Source organism: Cebus imitator, unplaced genomic scaffold, assembly GCF_001604975.1.
Source record: "Cebus imitator isolate Cc_AM_T3 unplaced genomic scaffold, Cebus_imitator-1.0 Scaffold395, whole genome shotgun sequence".
Lineage (NCBI taxonomy): Eukaryota > Metazoa > Chordata > Mammalia > Primates > Cebidae > Cebus > Cebus imitator.
In genome coordinates, this window is record NW_016107710.1 from 421,265 (window position 1) to 439,063 (window position 17,799).

Here is a 17,799-nt window from a genome sequence, read left to right on the forward strand (position 1 = left end):
GATCCTGCCAAGAAAGCACACATATTCTGATCCCAGAAAGATATTCTGGAAAAATTAGCTTTCTTTTTGATGGCCCCCTGAGTCTAGGGAGATTTGTGTGCAAGATTAGGGAAGAGCAAAAAAGAAATTGTGATTAAACCATTATTCTATCCAAAAAAAGACTAAGATAAAGATGAACCAGAAACTAAATAGCTCTAAAGTGCTGATCTATTGCCTAATACTGCGTCACCCAAATGATTTGGAAATCTTTATTAAAATTAAAATAACATAGTTCTTGATAGAGAGACTCTACATATGACATCCAGAGAAAGAAATGTATTCTCTTTTGCAGGAAAAAAGTACATAGTTATGTCATTTATTAAATAAGACACTTGAAACTGCAATAACTGATTTCTACAAGATTATTGCTGATGTCTGGAAGTCTGAAGGGATTAAGGAGGTGAGGCTCTTTACTGTGGCTTTAGTTCTATGTACAGACATGTGTGACCGTGATTTATATTTTGAGTATCTGTGAGTCAAGACATTCCTAAGGGGGTAACCATTGATAAGGAGCTATCATCACTGCCATTGTCTTGACCTAGAAGGCCAACTATTGTTAATGCTTGAAGATTCTATATCCTGAGGCTAATTGTTGCTCAGGGCATCCAGGGGTAAAGATGACTGGAAAGGTACCGACCCTTGGATCTTGTCTTTTGTCAGGGATGTCCTACTTAAGGTGTGAAAAGTACCAGCTTTTCACTGGTTTCATCTTGTGTAATACCAGTGATATCAAGTGCGAAGTGTATGAACTTCTATCATCACTTGTTGTCATCCCAAGGATATTCCCAGGTAGCCATGGTATCTGAAAGAGGAATGACATATTTTGGCACCATGGCATCTGTAAAGAACTGAGTAATGGTGTAGCTACCTCCTCTTGCCTATGGGAGGTGTCAGTTTGGCTCCATCCTGCAGCAGAGTCCTCAATAGCTATGCTGAGCTTATATGGTGCTGCTTCTATGACCCAAGCTATAATGTGCAGCTGGAAAGATAGGATCAAAAGCCCAGAGCCTGTGAGATCGTCTGTTTCTAGGGGATCCCAGTTTGTAAGAAGAAATTGCTGCTCTAATTATATATATAGCATGGAAGCAACAAGGCCAGTTTCTTTCAGAACAAGACTGTGGATAACACGTGGTCATCATGGGTGATCCAGATACTCCAGAAGGTAATGAGAGTAGGATTTTTAAAACTTCTACAATGAAGAGTATCTGGAGAAACAAATGGGAATGCCTGCTGTCTTGCATTTCGAACAGATTCTAGAAATTTTGTTGAGAAAAGCCCTATTTCAAAGGTAAGTAAATTTAACAGTAACAATATTAATTGGCTTAAGTAAAATGTTTATATAAGGAATATATGTTGCACCCAAAGAACAATAAAAGCCTAAAATACATTAGAATTCTTTTCACATTGCAGGTGTTTTTTGATACTATCGGGGATAAAGCAAGCATTAGCTTATTATATAATTTTCAGGGATTTGACTGAGGCGGTTCTCCCAGGAACTACCTGTGGAGCAATAGCCCTTCCTCTTTTTCTGTGAGCTTCCCTGTGAGTATGTCAAATAGATCTCTTTGGGTGAGGGTGTCATCAATATAATGTCATGTTTGTATATGTCAAATGTTTCATTTAATTTTAATGTATTACATATTGTATCAGAGCAATCGTGACTATCAGAGATATTGAAGAAAGCTAGATGTTGTGAAGATCTTGTTTATAAAGGTTATGTGTGATTTTAAGGCCTGAGCTAATACCCCATGGACAGTCAGGTAAAGGTATATTGTTTCTTGTTGGAGGGAAAGGCAAACTGTAGGTAGAGAGCTGTTGAAATAAGCCTAGATCAGGATACATTATTGAGATATAGGAAAATATTTAATTTTGCTGATTTGACTGTGTTGATAATTTTGATTTCTAGTATTGGGATCCAATTGATGAAGCCATAGCATTAAGGCTACCATAATATTGTGTGAGATGCCATTTATTTGTCCAATATTTAAGAACAGGCACTCCAGCTTGGGCAACAGAGCGAGACTGTCTCAAAAAAAAAAAAAAAAAAAGACACAAGACCCAGGACACTTTAAGAAGTTTCCAGTCCTATAGTCTCATCCCAAAATGTCAATTACCCAAAATGCTGACTTAGATAATTTAGTTTTATAACAGAGGCTTGGCGTCATTCAGCAAATGAGGCACAACCTAGCACAGCATACAAATAATAAAAAATAAACAACGTTATAATTTTGTTGAAAGACACAAAATGGAAGCTAGAATTTAAGGCCATTGAAAAAGATACTCTCAGCGTATATAACTAAACAATAAATAATATCCAGAATCTAGAAGAAATTATTAAAATAATTAACAAATAAACAACAGGACAATGGTCAAAATCCGAATAGTTCACAATGAGAAAAGATGAGTGGTCAAAACCAAGGAAAATTTCTCTCTTGGTAGCTGTGTAAATGTAAAACTGAAACGCAATGAGATATTTATGTACATAAAACTGACACACAATTAACGTTTTAAAATATTACGGTGCATGTGGACTAAAAAGAAATGCTTTTACACTATTCTTGGAAATTTAAATATTATAACCATTTTAGACAAGTATTTGAAATAATACAACACTCCAACATGTGCTAGTACTAGGCCTATTTTTCATCTGATCTTTTTCTCATCCTTCTCCTGCTCTACTCTGTATCATATGAGGTTTGTTACTTATAAACAGTGTGTCCCATGTCCCAAAGTCAGATGCTTTCCTGCTCAATTACACCCATGGGAAACAGAGGAGAAAGTCGGAAGGGGAAGACAGGGCAGAATTCATTCCCGCTTCAGCAAACAGAATCCAGCACCAGGGCTCTAGAAACCACTCTTCCCATTTGCCACTTTTCCGAACGGTAGTAGCAGCTTCCTGCTTTGTTAAGAGGAAAGTGAAGCTGCTTATTCTGGCTTCACTGCCCTCTGGGAGCTTCTCACACATGTAAAACATTTTCTGCATTTTACTCCCTGTGGTTTAAATGCTCAAAATTGTTTCGGCTTTTCTCTTCAGACTCTCAAACCAAACAATTTCATTCCTAGATACCTTCTTCCATATATACATCACGACACATATGCAAAAAAACTCAGAGGAGCATTATTTGTAACCCCTCCACACTGGAAACCACCTACATGCCCATAAAAATTAGCAAGAAATTAAGTTGTAGCTTGTTCATAAAATGGATTTCACCCATGAAAAATGAATGATTTACAGTTTACACAACCACATGAGGAGTTCTCAGGAATATAAGGCTGAGAATGCAGGCAAGTCAAAACATCATACCGTTTAATTCTATTCATAAACATCCAAAAGGAATAAACACTGCAGTTGAGAGTACAAGAAAGATAAACTTTAAAAAATAGAACATCCATTATGCCTATGTGAGGAAGAGAAGGTAATTGGATCTGGAAGAAGCCGCAGGTTTCTCTAAAATTCTTGTAATGTTGTCATTATTTTAAATAGTGTGGAAATCCAGGTATTCCTTATTTTTATTTTTACTTCATACATTACACAAAATTTAAAATATTCTTTCATATATTCCAAATATATAATTAAATAATTTATGAAGCATAATGAATGAAAAGGAGTGTATAGTCTATGGCATATTTCTTATCTTTCCTTTTCTTCAAGCTAGATACTACTTTATCACCATTTTTAAAACCTCCTTAAGAGAAAGCACAATATATTCTATATGAAAAACATATATTAAAGTACAGTTGATGTAATAAATAAGATATATATATATACATATATGCCTGCATTTATAACAATGTGTATGTGTGTGTGTGTGTGTGTGTGTGTGTGTGTGTGTGCATGTATTTATGTGCTGTGATGGGGATGTTTGTCTACCTCCTAAATTCATATGTTGTAGTCCTGGCCCCCAAGGTGAAGGTATCAGGAGGTAGGGCCTTTTTAGATGTAATTAGGTCCTGAGTGTGGGCCTTCATGAATGCAATTACAGGTATTGATCGACTTACGACCTATGCAACTTACGACCGTTCGACTTTACGACCACAATCGCTAGCCACGACTGCTCCGCGTCTGGGCAGTGCAAATGTTGCCCAGCTGGGCGTACGACCGTGTGGACCAGCTTCTGGCAGCACTACCATCTCCGCGCGCATATAGCCTACTCAACTTATGACCAAACCATGTTACGACCGGTCTGTCGGAACCAATCATGGTCGTAAGTCGAGCATTAGCTGTAGTGCCTTTTATAAAATAGGCACGAGTGAGCTTGTTTGTCCCGTGATAACATATAAACCAGGAAAAGGGCCATCATCACATATCAAATTTGTTTCTACCTTGATCTTGGATTACTAGCTTCCAGAATTGTGAGAAATGAATCTCTGTTGTTTACAGATTACCCAATATATGGTATTTTGTTATTGCAGCCTGAACGAACTAATATGTATATTATTTATGTACATTCATATGCATAAGCATGCATAAATATAACTATATGTACATATATGTATACTATGTGATAGATAACTTCTCATTATAAATGTGCAATGGGTTGTTTGATTAGCATTTCTAACCTCACAATAATTATATTTTTAAAGGTAATTCATTTTAATGAGGAACTCCTTCTTCAAATAATGACCTGCTGATGATACTCTTTAATTCTTACAAACACTTAACTTTTACATAAATGCTAGGTGAAAAAGAGGAATACGATTTGGCTAATTAAATAAAAATAAATAATAGCTTTTTGGCCATCACTGAGAATAACATTGAAAATAATTTCTGAGAAATCATCACTTAGGGGTCACTTATTAACCCATTAATTCATTTGTTAAATAGCTGCAGATTAGTAAACAACTCAATTGAAAAGTGTTTTGTGAGCAATTTTTGAAAAGAGATAAATTGTCTAATAGTATCAAATATTCTTTCTCTCATCACAAAGAGTCCATATTTCAGAAATGTCTATTTCCTAATCAAATATTCCCACAAATTATATACCTCTTTTTCTTCTCTTATTGACTACTTTTATATTTAAATTTTTCACTTGTTCATTGATTTCTTTAGATTTATATAATCAAAAATATTGTAAGCTATAACCCAAAACTGCTTAGTTGCTATATCTAATGTAAATAGTATTCATTTTTCATTAGTCATTTATGTTTCCTTTATTATTTTCCATATAAGAAAAAGCAATGAACCAACTTCCATTTTCCTAAAAAGTAATTAATTCTTTCTCTTGGAGTCTGCCCTTTTAGAGTTCAATTGTGATAGAAATTACATATATACACATACACAAACACACTCACACATACACACCCTTACCTCTACCCTATGGCTGTGAAAATACAGTAAAATTATTATTCAAATGCTTTTAAAATGTAGAGAAGCAATGAATGTCTGTCTACATATGAGAAATTGTTCTTGCTCTCCTTGGTCAATAGCTTCTTTTATTGGAGTTTTTCATTTGTTTGTTTATTAATGTTAATCAGTAACAATTGTGGAACTCATAACCATACTTCTCTTTGTTATGGACATGCAGCTTTTTTGTTTGACAATTTTTACATTAGATAGTTTACATAGTTAAGACTTAATAAATATAGCTATCACCCTCAAGGAGTTACTTAAATATAGCATATCATTCTGATAGCAATCAACATAATTTAATGTTATACACTTTAATTGCTTTTGCTCAGGTGAACTGTAAACATAAGATTTATTCTTTTGCAAACTTTATACTTGTCACTGATAAGGGCAGTTAACCTAATCCAATTTCCATCCCCAAATACATATAGCATAATCAATACCTAGTTCATATAAAAACCTCTCCATTTTCTTATAAGATTCAAATCTGATCTTCTTGAATACTGATGGCTTGCTTATCTAGCTATGTTTCTTCTTTCCAATTTTAGCTTTCCACAAACACCTTCTTGAAAAACATATTGCCTTACAAGCCACGGGAGAAATCAGCTCCAGAAATCAGAGTTCTATTAGCACCTTAATAGCAACTCTTAGATTAATACCTGGCATGTTGCAGATCCTCACTAATTTTTTTTTTTTTTTTTTTGGCTGGGGAGGAGTGTTGCTCTTGTTGCCCAGGCTGAAGTGCAATGACCCGATCTCAGTTCACTGCAATCTCTGATTGCAATTTAAGATTAAATTGTATAAAAACTATTCATTTAAAAAATGTGTTTGAGTTACTGCAAAAATTATTATTGTTTTATTAATAATAATAATATCTAATCTTGCATATTTCTTGGCCAATCCTTTTTCTGGGTGTGTCATAGATGTTGAATATAATTTTCCACAGCTTTTTTTCCTTTTGCATTAATACTATGAAGTTTCACATTGCATACTATAAAGAACATGATTCAAATTCAGTGTGTGGTTAATTTTATCATGTATTGTGGTGTTTTTGCTCACATTTTAAAGTTGATCTGAATAAAATGTGTTCATTTGCTTGAGATGAATTTTTCTTACTCATTCTTCTCACTTGTCATCTCACATGAGCCTAATTGGTACACTTTGTCAAAGCACCCCACTGAGTAAAGTACATTTAAAGAGATTTCTTTCAAGCCACCTAAGGAGATAAGTTATTATAATAAATCTAGATTATTTAAAAGAAATAGGTAAGAGGATAAAATCAACAAATTCAGCTTGCTGATAAACAGTATGTATGTGGAGGAAACACCTGTATTCAACTATTTTTAACTTCCTTGCTGCCAAATAATTACTTATTTTCTTTGGTTGTTTTTAATTTGGTATCCAAGAGACATTGGAACAATAAGAAACAAAGTCAATTAAGAAAGTAGTAAAATAAGGCAAACCATCATTATTCTGTACTTCAGTCTGTTGTCTTCATTCAGAGTTGTTTCAAACTGATTATATGAATTCATGTGGTGCTCTCCAGTGCAACCTGTGGCTCTGACAGCAGGAGCAATATAACCGTTTTTTCCTAATTATACTAGCAGTGTTGACTAACAGCTTTATATTGGAAAAGAAACTCAATGCAAAAAACACGAGGCACAAAGGAAAAAATATAGGAAGGCATGAGTAAAAACAATAAATGTCAAGATGAGTCAGATACATACAGGACCATAAATCTTAGAAATTCCACTTGGTTACTATCGATCTTTCAGCTATCTGAGGAGCGGCGAGAAATTTGGTCTTTTAACTCTGCCTTTGTGCTTTCCTATGAAAATTAAATCTAGTAGAACCAGGTTCAATAATTTTAATTAGTCTAGTTGCTGTTACCTCCTGAACTTAGAAAAAAATTGAAATCCAGCATAATTGATTACCAATTTTGTGGTCCAATAATATGAATTTCAAAAATTGTTTAAACCCTAGAAGAATGGCTGGCCTCTGCAAGTATATATAGGAAAATTCTGACTGATAGTCTTTAATTATATATAGCACGGAATCAGGAAGGTTTTTATTATAGCACTACTTCTCCTCGTCTCCAAAAGAAAAAATCAACAGAGAATAGGGGTTCTAAGAGAATATTCTTATCAATCTGCTGTTCAGAAAATAATGCAAATTCTGAATCCTCCAAAATGACAACACTTAATCTATTGTTTTATTGATTGATTGATTGATTGCCAACTATTGTTTTTTTATTGCATTTTAGGTTTTGGGGTACATGTGAAGAACATGCAAGATTGTTGCATAGGTACACACATGGCAGTGTGATTTGCTGCCTTCCTCCCGTTCACCTATATCTGGCATTTCTTCCCATGCTATCTCTTCCCATCTCCCCACCCCCCGTCCCTCCCCTATTTCCCCCCAACAGACACCATTGTGTAGTGCTCCTCTCCCTATGTCCATGTGTTCTCATTGTTCAACACCCACCTATGAGTGAGAACATGTGGTGTTTGATTTTCTGCTCTTGTGTCAGTTTGCTGAGAATGATGGTTTCCAGGTTCATCCATGTTCCTACAAAGGACACGAACTCATCATTTTTGATGGCTGCATAATATTCCATGGTATATATGTGCCACATTTTCCCTGTCCAGTCTATCATCGATGGGCATTTTGGTTGGTTCCAGGTCTTTGCTATTGTAAACAGTGCTGCAATGAACATTTGTGTGCATGTGTCCTTATAGTAGAATGATTGATAATCCTTTCAATATATACCCTGTAATGGGATTGCTGGGTCAAATGGAATTTCTGTTTCTAGGTCCTTAAGGAATCGCCACACTGTCTTCCACAATGGTTGAACTAATTTACACTCCCACCAACAGTAAGAGTGTTCCTATTTCTCCACATCCTCTCCAGCATCTGTTGTCTCCAGATTTTTTAATGATTGCCATTCTTACTGGTGTGAGGTGGTACCTCAATGTGGTTTTGATTTGCATTTCTCTAATGAGCAGTGATGATGAGCAATTTTTCATATATTTATTTTTAAACTAAAAATAATGCATCCTCTTGGGATAATGAATCCTTTCTTAAATATAAATGTATATTCATTATTCACTCCAGCAATTTGAGCGATTTAAGTATTTGAGTTAAAAATAACATAATATAAAAGTAATTAAAAGCTTTAATTATATTACATTTATATTCAATAAGAGACAGCCTAATGATATGAATGTTCTCTTAGAACTGCCCTTCTCTGCTAATTTCCTTTGGAGAAGGGGAAGAAGGGGTGCATGTTCCTGATTCGTTGCCATATCTAAACACTGTTGGTCAGAGTTTTTCTACATATGCATGCAGAGGTCAGTCATTCCTTTTGATTCCCTCTTGCAAATAAAGTGACTAATATAGAGAACGAAAACATTTTGTGAACATTAATGTCTCTGTGCCTACAGAAGATTTCCATTAACTATAGTGTTCTGGTTATTTTAGTAGCACATCTGAAAATTTTTAGTGTAAAACATAATTTTAAACATAACTAGAAAAAAACTGTTTAAACATTTTAAAATCTAGCATGTAGTGACAAACTAGAACACTTTAGAATAGCATCTAGCAATTTTCTGTGGTATAAGAATAAATGATGGGTATAGTTTGTGTTAAAGTAGGTATGTGGCTTCCCTGAGGGTTCAAGGCTGAAAAAAAAAAAAGTAAGATGTGTAAAAAACAAAAACAAACAAACAAAAAAAACCCTGTGAACTTATGTAAGAAAACAGACAACTTCTTTATCCAATGTGACTTAACAGTTATCTGGAGTTAATAAGCTTTTATTTGGAAACTTAGGAAATGATGCATATATATATTTTATCACTGATATATTTTATCACTCAGAGCTATGACTAACTGAGATATAAGAGATCTCTTGGCACTTTTAAAATTACATACATTTAAAAAATATAATTAGAGCCATTGTGGTGGTGCACATCTGTGATCCCAGCTCTTCTGGAGGCTGAGGCAGGAAGATCATTTCAGCCCAGAAGTTCAAGGATGCAGTCAGTTATGGTCATACTGCTCTACTTCGGTCTGAACTACAGAATGAGGCCTTGTATTTTTTTAAAAAAGAATAAACAAAATTATGCTGTATTATGCTTTCATTGGTCATTATATTCTTCCTTTATATGATAAAGATATAGTGCAGTATAACTTTTTCCATGTGACTAATAAAATATAGTATGCTTTACTTGCTTCTAAGCAAGTTTGTTTCATGAAAGTGTGGATTGAATTTGCTTATTATTTTATCTCTACAGTTAGCTCAGCTTCTACTAATGAGTATGTGCTTAAATATATTAGTGAAATAGATTAATAAAGAAATAAAAATGTGCACTTACTATGATTAAACAATATAGGTAGACTAAGAAATGTGGAAATTCCACCAGTAATTGCTCAGTAAAGTATGGTAGCCTTCTGTTTCCGTGAAACTAGGCATCACTATTTCAATTCATTCCTTGTCAGAGCATTATAGCTTACTTTCTACAGTTTAATCTCTCTGAAAACTTTTTTGCTGAAACTCTGCATTAAAGACCAACTTGTAAGGGAAATGAGGGTTATATCCACATCATCATTCTAGACATACTCTTTCGATCTACCAAAAGTGGGGGGAAGGGGAGCTGCCATTGCATTATTATTATTATTTTATCTATATGATTAAGAGTTCAATGTCTTTTGCACCGAGGGAACTTAATGAAAGCATAGACTGTCTGCTTCATTCTCCATTTTGTTGCCAATAGTTTACACAACTGTGATTGAAGTATAGGCTTTTCTGGCCTTTTCATTGCTCTCAGTCTAAAGAACAACTCCCTTATGCATCTGTCAAGGCTGTTTTCAACACTATCCTAAGTGCCTCTCCAGGGTATCTAGTACTTCTTCCGTCTCACTATAGGTTCCTAGACCTGCTACTTTAATTTTTGCTCCTAGGTCTTTTCACTTGTAATGGCCTTTTCCTGGAAAAATTCACATCCTCAGCTCTTTCCGATCTCCATCTAAACTAATTGTAATTCTGGTTTAGACATCACTTTCTCAAAAATTATCATGACATGTGAAACCAGGGTTAATTTCCCTCTCCATTCTCAATGTGCACCCTCCAACATGACAATGTTCCTAATTATATTATTATTATCTCTTACGCATGTGTAAACCTTGTATCTCCCATATTTCAAGAGCAGCCTCTATTTCTGCCCCATGAAGCAAGAATTAACACTTCATTGCCTTCTCTTCCACCAATATGGCATCTCCAATACCCACCGCAAGGAGACAGGGAATCCACAAACCATTAGAGAAAAATATAGATTTTACTGAAGATTTGGGACAGAAGATTAAAGAGATAATATCTATACCTTGGCTTTCAGTATTTCACTCCAATATTTTCAAGTAGCTTTCTCTCCAGCTTGTCTTTTGGGCCATAGGCCACAAACCTTCTCTTTCTCTTTGAAATTTTCTCTATTTAGTTGAACATTAAATTTAGTTCTGTGAATTGTGGCAGCAATGATAACAAAAGAAGCAAATTGAAATTCATTCTTCTTCTTATCAGACAATACACGTTAAAAGCAAATTTTAGAAAATTAATGGTGGCCCTCCTCCCTTTTGTGATAGATTTAAATAAAATATCCAGAATGATTACAGGAATATAATCCTTATTTACTTTGTCATGTGGTCTTTAATGCAGTATCTCAAGAAGTAGTTTTCCAAAGTGCTCTATGAACCTCACATAATGTAAATAAAACAAAGTGGACTTCATATTTTAAGAAGGATAGTTAAATAATGAGATGATTTATATAGTTTAATTATAAAAACATGCAAAATCAGCCTCTTCATTACAGTAAGTAAGTAGTTCATATCTTGAGTGTCTTTCATTTTCTGCTTCATTTCACCTGAATGTTGAAATCAACATGCATTTCGCAAAAATCCAGTATGAATGACTTTCATGCATGCTTATAGGTTAATATTATTTTCTTTTCTGCACAGAGTTTATGTACCTGAGCGTCATTGCATAATATCACATTATGGGAATATTGGCTCCCCTCTCTTAAGTAGTGGGACATCAAATTGCTGTAAAAAATTACAGATGCTACTGCATTGAAATTTTACTTAGAAAAACTGACAAAGCTGTAATTAATAAGTGCAATGATTTGTGCATCAGGACTTCTATTTCCAGCCTGGACACTATCCATGAAACCCAGACTGGCATGCACAAATGCTATCAAAACATCCACACCTGGATAGCTGACAGGCATTTCACCCTTTGCTTATCCAAAACAAAACACTTGCTCTTTCCCAAACTATCCTTCCTTCAGTATTGATCAACTGAGCTAAGGGAAACACCATCATTTCAGCTGTGCAGTCTGGAAGCTTTGATAACATCCTCAGCTCCATCTTTGATTTCAGAGTGCATAATCTCTACCTCCAAATTATATTTATACCACCTTGGTACTAGCAGAGGTAGTGAGATGTAGTGCTAGTCATCAAGATCAATGACTTGCAATTTTGTAATTTTTTTTACCTTGTCTCCTCTCAACCTCAGGTATTTCTTACCATACCAGCTAGAAAGAATCTTTTTATTTTTTTTAATTGCACTTTAGGTTCTAGGGTACATGTGCAGACCATGCAGGATTGTTGCATAGGTATATACATGGCAATGTGGTTTGCTGCCTCCATCCCCCTGTCACCTATATCTGGCATTTCTCCCATGTTAGTCCTCTCCAACCTCTCCACCCACATCCCCGCTGTCTCTCCCCTGCCCCCCCAACACCCGTGTGTGATGCTCCCTCCCTGTGTCCATGTGTTCTCATTGTTCAACACCCACCTATGAGTGAGAACCTTTGGTGTTTGATTTTCTGTTCTTGTGTCAGTTTGCTGAGAATGATGATTTCCAGGTTCATCCATGTCCCTACAAATCACACAAACTCATCGTTTTTATGGCTGCATAGTATTCCATGGTGCATATGTGCCATATTTTCCTTGTCCAGTCTATCATCGATGGGCATTTGGGTTGGTTCCAGGTCTTTGCTATTGTAAACAGTGCTAGAATGAACATACGTGTGCCTGTGTCTTTATCATAGAATGATTTATAATCCTTTGGATATATACCCAGTAATGGGATTGCTGGGTCAAATGGAATTTCTATATCTAGGTCCTTGAGGAATCACCACACTGTCTTCCACAATGGTTGAACTAATTTACACTCCCACCAACAGTGTAAAAGTGTTCCTATTTCTCCACATCCTCCCCAGCATCTGTCTCCAGATTTTTTAATGATCGCCATTCTAGAGAAATGCAAATCAAAACCACATTGAAAGAATATTTTAAAAACGTATTTCCAATTATGTTACTCTTCTGCTCAATACCCCAAGGACATCCACTCTCTCACAGAGTAAAAGCCAAAGTCCTAACAAAGACAAAGGAAGCCCATAATTACCTGCTCTGACTCCACCCCCTACTGCTTATCTTCTGCACTCGTCTCCCACCATGCAATGACTCCCTCTGTAACTTCCTTTCCCACACAGCCTCTCCACAGTTCAGGCAAATGTCAGTCAGAAGGCCTTTGAGGGGGCTGGAACGCCTTCCCCTGGATGTACGTGAGATTCATACTCTCTCACCTCCTTGAGGTCTTTACACAAATCCTCCATCCCTGAGACTTTTCAGAATGACTCTGGTTTAAATTAAAACTCCCCATTTTCGACATCGTTTTATGTTTTCCTTTTCTCTGGTGCACTAATCATCATCTGGCACACGACATATTTATTTATAATGTACTTCCCTACCATTAGAATGTATATTTCATAATCTCAGGAAGTTTTGAATGTTTGTTTAATGCTTTATCCCCAGGGCTGAGAGAATCTAGATGGAAATCCATTAATACTTGTTGAACGAATGCATTATGGGAGCAATCTATTTAAATCATAGAAAAAGTGATGCATTATTTTAAACATTAATGCTATCTTTACATAATGTGAGGTGTGTAAGATTGGCACTACAATATTCACTTTGCAGTTGAAAAAAATGAGTATAAAAAAGATCAATAGTATTTCTTAAATTAGACCTCAGGCTTCTTGAATTCTTTAAATGTGTCAGAGACAGTAGATTCCTAATGCTTCTGTAACAAATTACCACATACTCCCTGGCTGGAAACAATACAGGTTTATTATCTTACACGTCTGGAGGTTAGAAGTCCAAAATGGGTCTCAGTAGGCCTAAGGTGGGTGTCTGGAGGTCTGCGTTTCTTCTGGAGATTCTAGGAGAGAATCTGTGTCTTTGACTTTTCCAGATTGTAGAGGCATGACATTCCTTAGATCATGGCTCCCAGGTCACAGCCATGTCTCTACAATCTGTTTCAACAGCCACACCTCTTCCTGTGACTCTCATTTACATATGTAAAGACACTTGTGATTATACTGAACACACAGGAATATTCCAAGATAATCTCACCAATTTAAGAACCTTAATTTAATCACATCTCTGAAGTCCCTCATCCCAGTTAAGGTAACATATTTACAGTTTGGGGGATTAGGAAGTGAGTATTTTTTAGGGCTATTAGTCTACCTACTATGCAAGAATAGCATATAATATTCCTTTTTTTATTTTTTAATTTCATAGATTTGGAGCCACGTGTGCAGGATATATTACATGGATACTATATATTATATTATATGGTATCGAGGTTTGGACTTCCAGTGTACCCATCACCTGAATAGTGAACATTTTATCCAAAAGGTAATTTTTTCCACCTTCAGGATGGACAAGGTGGCTCACTCCTATAATTCCAGCACTTTGGGAGGCTGAGATGGTTGGAACACTTGAGATCAGGGGTTCAAGACCAGTCTGGCCAACATGGTGAAACCTAATCTCTACTAATAATACAATACTTGTGGGTGTGTTGGCACAAGCCTACAATTCAAGTTACTCCAGAGGCTGAGACAGGATAATTGCATGAACCTGAGAGGTGAAAGTTGCAGTGAGCAAGATCCTGCCACTGCACTCCAGCCTGGGAGACAGAGTGAGACTCTGTCTCAAAAAAAAAAAAAAAAAAAAAAATTCCACTTTCAGCATGAAATATTCCATTTTATATCATCACTGTAATTTTAATACTCATTGCATGAGTATTAATTTTTCTTATAAAAATTTTAAGTTTTTGCTGGGCGCAGTGGCTCAAGCCTGTAATCCCAGCACTTTGGGAGGCTGAGGCGGGTGGATCACGAGGTCAAGAGATCAAGACCATCCTGGCCAACATGGTGAAACCCCGTCTCTACTAAAAAAAAAAAAAAAATTAAGTTTTGTAACTTTCACAAATGTGTTTCAAAATTTATTAATCTGCATTTAGTACTACAAGGTTATTATTTTCTGTTACTAAGCATGTTTCTCTGAAATGTGTAATATGTACAGTTCCCTGTATCTTTTTTCCTGGTTTTAATTATTTAAATTAATTATACAAATTGATTATTAATTTGTTTAACCCAGATGCTCTCTTTTATAACATTTTTCTACATATTCATTTAAGTAGATACTTTAAACATTCTAATCACATCAATCACATCAGTATATTTCATTTCATTTTGATGTATGTTGCATATAAATGGAAAAATCAGTAAATTAACTCTACTTCAGACACCCTGTAAACAGAAGCACTGTCACCTGTTAGGGAGTGGCCAACTGAGACAACTAGCTTCAAAGTTTGTGCAATTAATGATTAGACTGGCCTGACCTTCACAAATAAAGATGACTTTTGAAGAGTTAAATTATGCCTTTTGAACAGGCAGTTACCCAAAACTTACTGGGTAGTTCCATAAGTATGTAAGGCAAAGTAAAAGACACCAGTAGTGAAGTTGAGGTAGTGTAATACTAAAGTAGACTTTACTCTTTGAATTGACCAAACAAGAAGTGTTTTTGTAAGACAAACATCAAGCTACTAATTGAAACTGATTTTGAAAATAATTCATTGAAAAAAATTACAGATGTGTAGTGTCTTTTTATGAGAAACAAATTATGTGAAACATTCTAAATATATTCCATAAACACTTACTGAGCAACACTTATAAGTAAGATACACAGAAAAGCTGACATTTATTTAACGTTTTGTAAGTATTGGACACTGCTCTAAATCTTCTGTCTATATTAACTCATCTAATTTATTTTTTATACTAAAGATTTAAAACTGAACTTTCAACCTAAAAATATAATTAGCAATCAAACGTGAAAGAAAAGTATTGTTAAATATTCACAATGCAGACCAATGATACCGTTCACTTCATTTTCACTCCATACGAGTCTCATGATAGTGCTGATAGCCAAGTATTTAAAAGTTGACCTTGACATTACAAAGACGAAAATAACAAGCAATCTCCTGTAAAATGTTTTGAGCTTATTTGCTGATTGTAACCAATAAAAATAATCAGCTTCAGAATTTAAGTGGGAGACAACTATTTGTTTTGTTATATTAAGTAGTTGCAATATTTCTTTGCAGTTAAAGTACATGTTTATTAGTTTAAGCACTTAAAATGTGCTTTATGAAACAAGAGGAATTAAAGATTTATTATTTGTTATAAATGTTTTAATATTTTCTTAAACTTACATTCAACTATAGCAGAAGATAATTTATTGCTAGTATGTTTAATATAATTTGCCTACATATTTTTTGCCAGAATTCAGGTCATTTATAATTACAACTTTGTATTTATGGGACATTAATCAGATATTCAGCTTCTTCTGATGGAGTGATACAAAAGGTGGCATAATAAAGGAGAGGCATAAAAAGAAGGTTGCCTAGAGATACTCAATTATCAACAGATCACCCTATTAATTTCTATTCAAGTCTTTGCATAATGTTTTGTTGGATATGATTAATTGTTTATACATATACGTCTTTACATGCTTAATGAAAAATGATTATTTTTTCTAAAAATTGTATTTGAAAATAAATTTGAAGAAAAAAATGTCATTAGCACGTTGTTACATGCTTTATTAACATGATACCTGGCAACATAATCAATAACATAAGTTAAGGTGAACCACCCGTTAGTTCCTTCTGTACTCTTATAAATATTTTAAATAAACATTCAAAAACTCTATTAAAAGAAGATGCTGGTTACACCAATATCTATCCATTTTTATTATTATTAAGGATGCCCTCTCTCACTACTCCTATTCAATATAGTACGGGAAGTTTTAGCCAGAGCAATCAGGCAAGAAGAAGAAATAAAGGGTATTCAAATAGGAAAGGAGGAAGTCAAATTATCTCTATTTGCAGATGACATGATTGTATATCTAGAAGACCCCATCGTCTCAGTCCAAAATCTCCTGAAACTGATAAGCAACTTCAGCAAAGTCTCAGGATACAAAATCAATGTACATAAATCACATGCATTCCTATACACCAGTAACAGACTTAAAGAGAGCCAAATCAAGAACGAACTGCCATTCACAATTGCCACAAAGAGAATAAAATACCTAGGAATACAACTAACAAGGAACGTAAAGGATCTCTTCAAGGAAAACCACAAACCACTGCTCAATAAAATAAGAGAGGACACAAATAGATGGAGAAACATTCCATGTTCATGGTTAGGAGGAATCAATATCGTGAAAATGGCCATACTGCCCAAAGTAATTTACAGATTCAACACTATCCCCATCAAGCTATCAATGACCTTCTTCACAGAACTGGAAAGAACCCTTAAACTTCATACAGAACCAAAAGAGAGCCCGCATAGCCAAGTCAATTCTAAGCAAAAAGAACAAAGCAGGAGGCATCACACTACCGGACTTCAAACTATATTACAAGGCTACAGTAATCAAAACAGCATGGTACTGGTACCAAAACAGAGATATAGACCAATGGAACAGAACAGAGGCCTTGGAGGCAACACAACATATCTACAACCATCCAATCTTTGGCAAACCTGACAAAAACAAGCAATGAGGAAAGGATTCCCTGTTTAATAAATGGTGTTGGGAAAATTGGCTAGCCATGTGCAGAAAGCAGAAACTGGACCCCTTCCTGACACCTTACACTAAAATTAACTCCAGATGGATTAAAGACTTAAACATAAGACATAATACCATAAAAAACTCTAGAAGAAAGTCTAGGCAAAACCATTCAGGACATAGGCATAGGCAAGGACTTCATGACCAAAACACCAAAAGCATTGGCAACAAAAGTCAAAATAGACAAGTGGGACCTAATCAAACTCCACAGCTTCTGCACAGCAAAAGAAACAGTCATTAGAGTGAATCAGGAACCAACAGAATGGGAAAAAAATTTTGCAGTTTACCCATCTGACAAAGGGCTGATATCCAGAATTTACAAAGAACTAAAACAGATTTACAAGAAAAAAACAAAAAAGCCCATTCAAAAATGGGAAAAGGATATGAACAGACAC

The 17,799-nt window shown here is 35.1% G+C and overlaps 1 pseudogene; it reads left to right on the forward strand.

Moving 5' to 3' along the window:
- Positions 1-4,006: 4,006 nt before the first annotated feature.
- The window catches only part of LOC108289203, a 108,354-nt pseudogene continuing 94,561 nt past the window's right edge, over positions 4,007-17,799 (forward strand).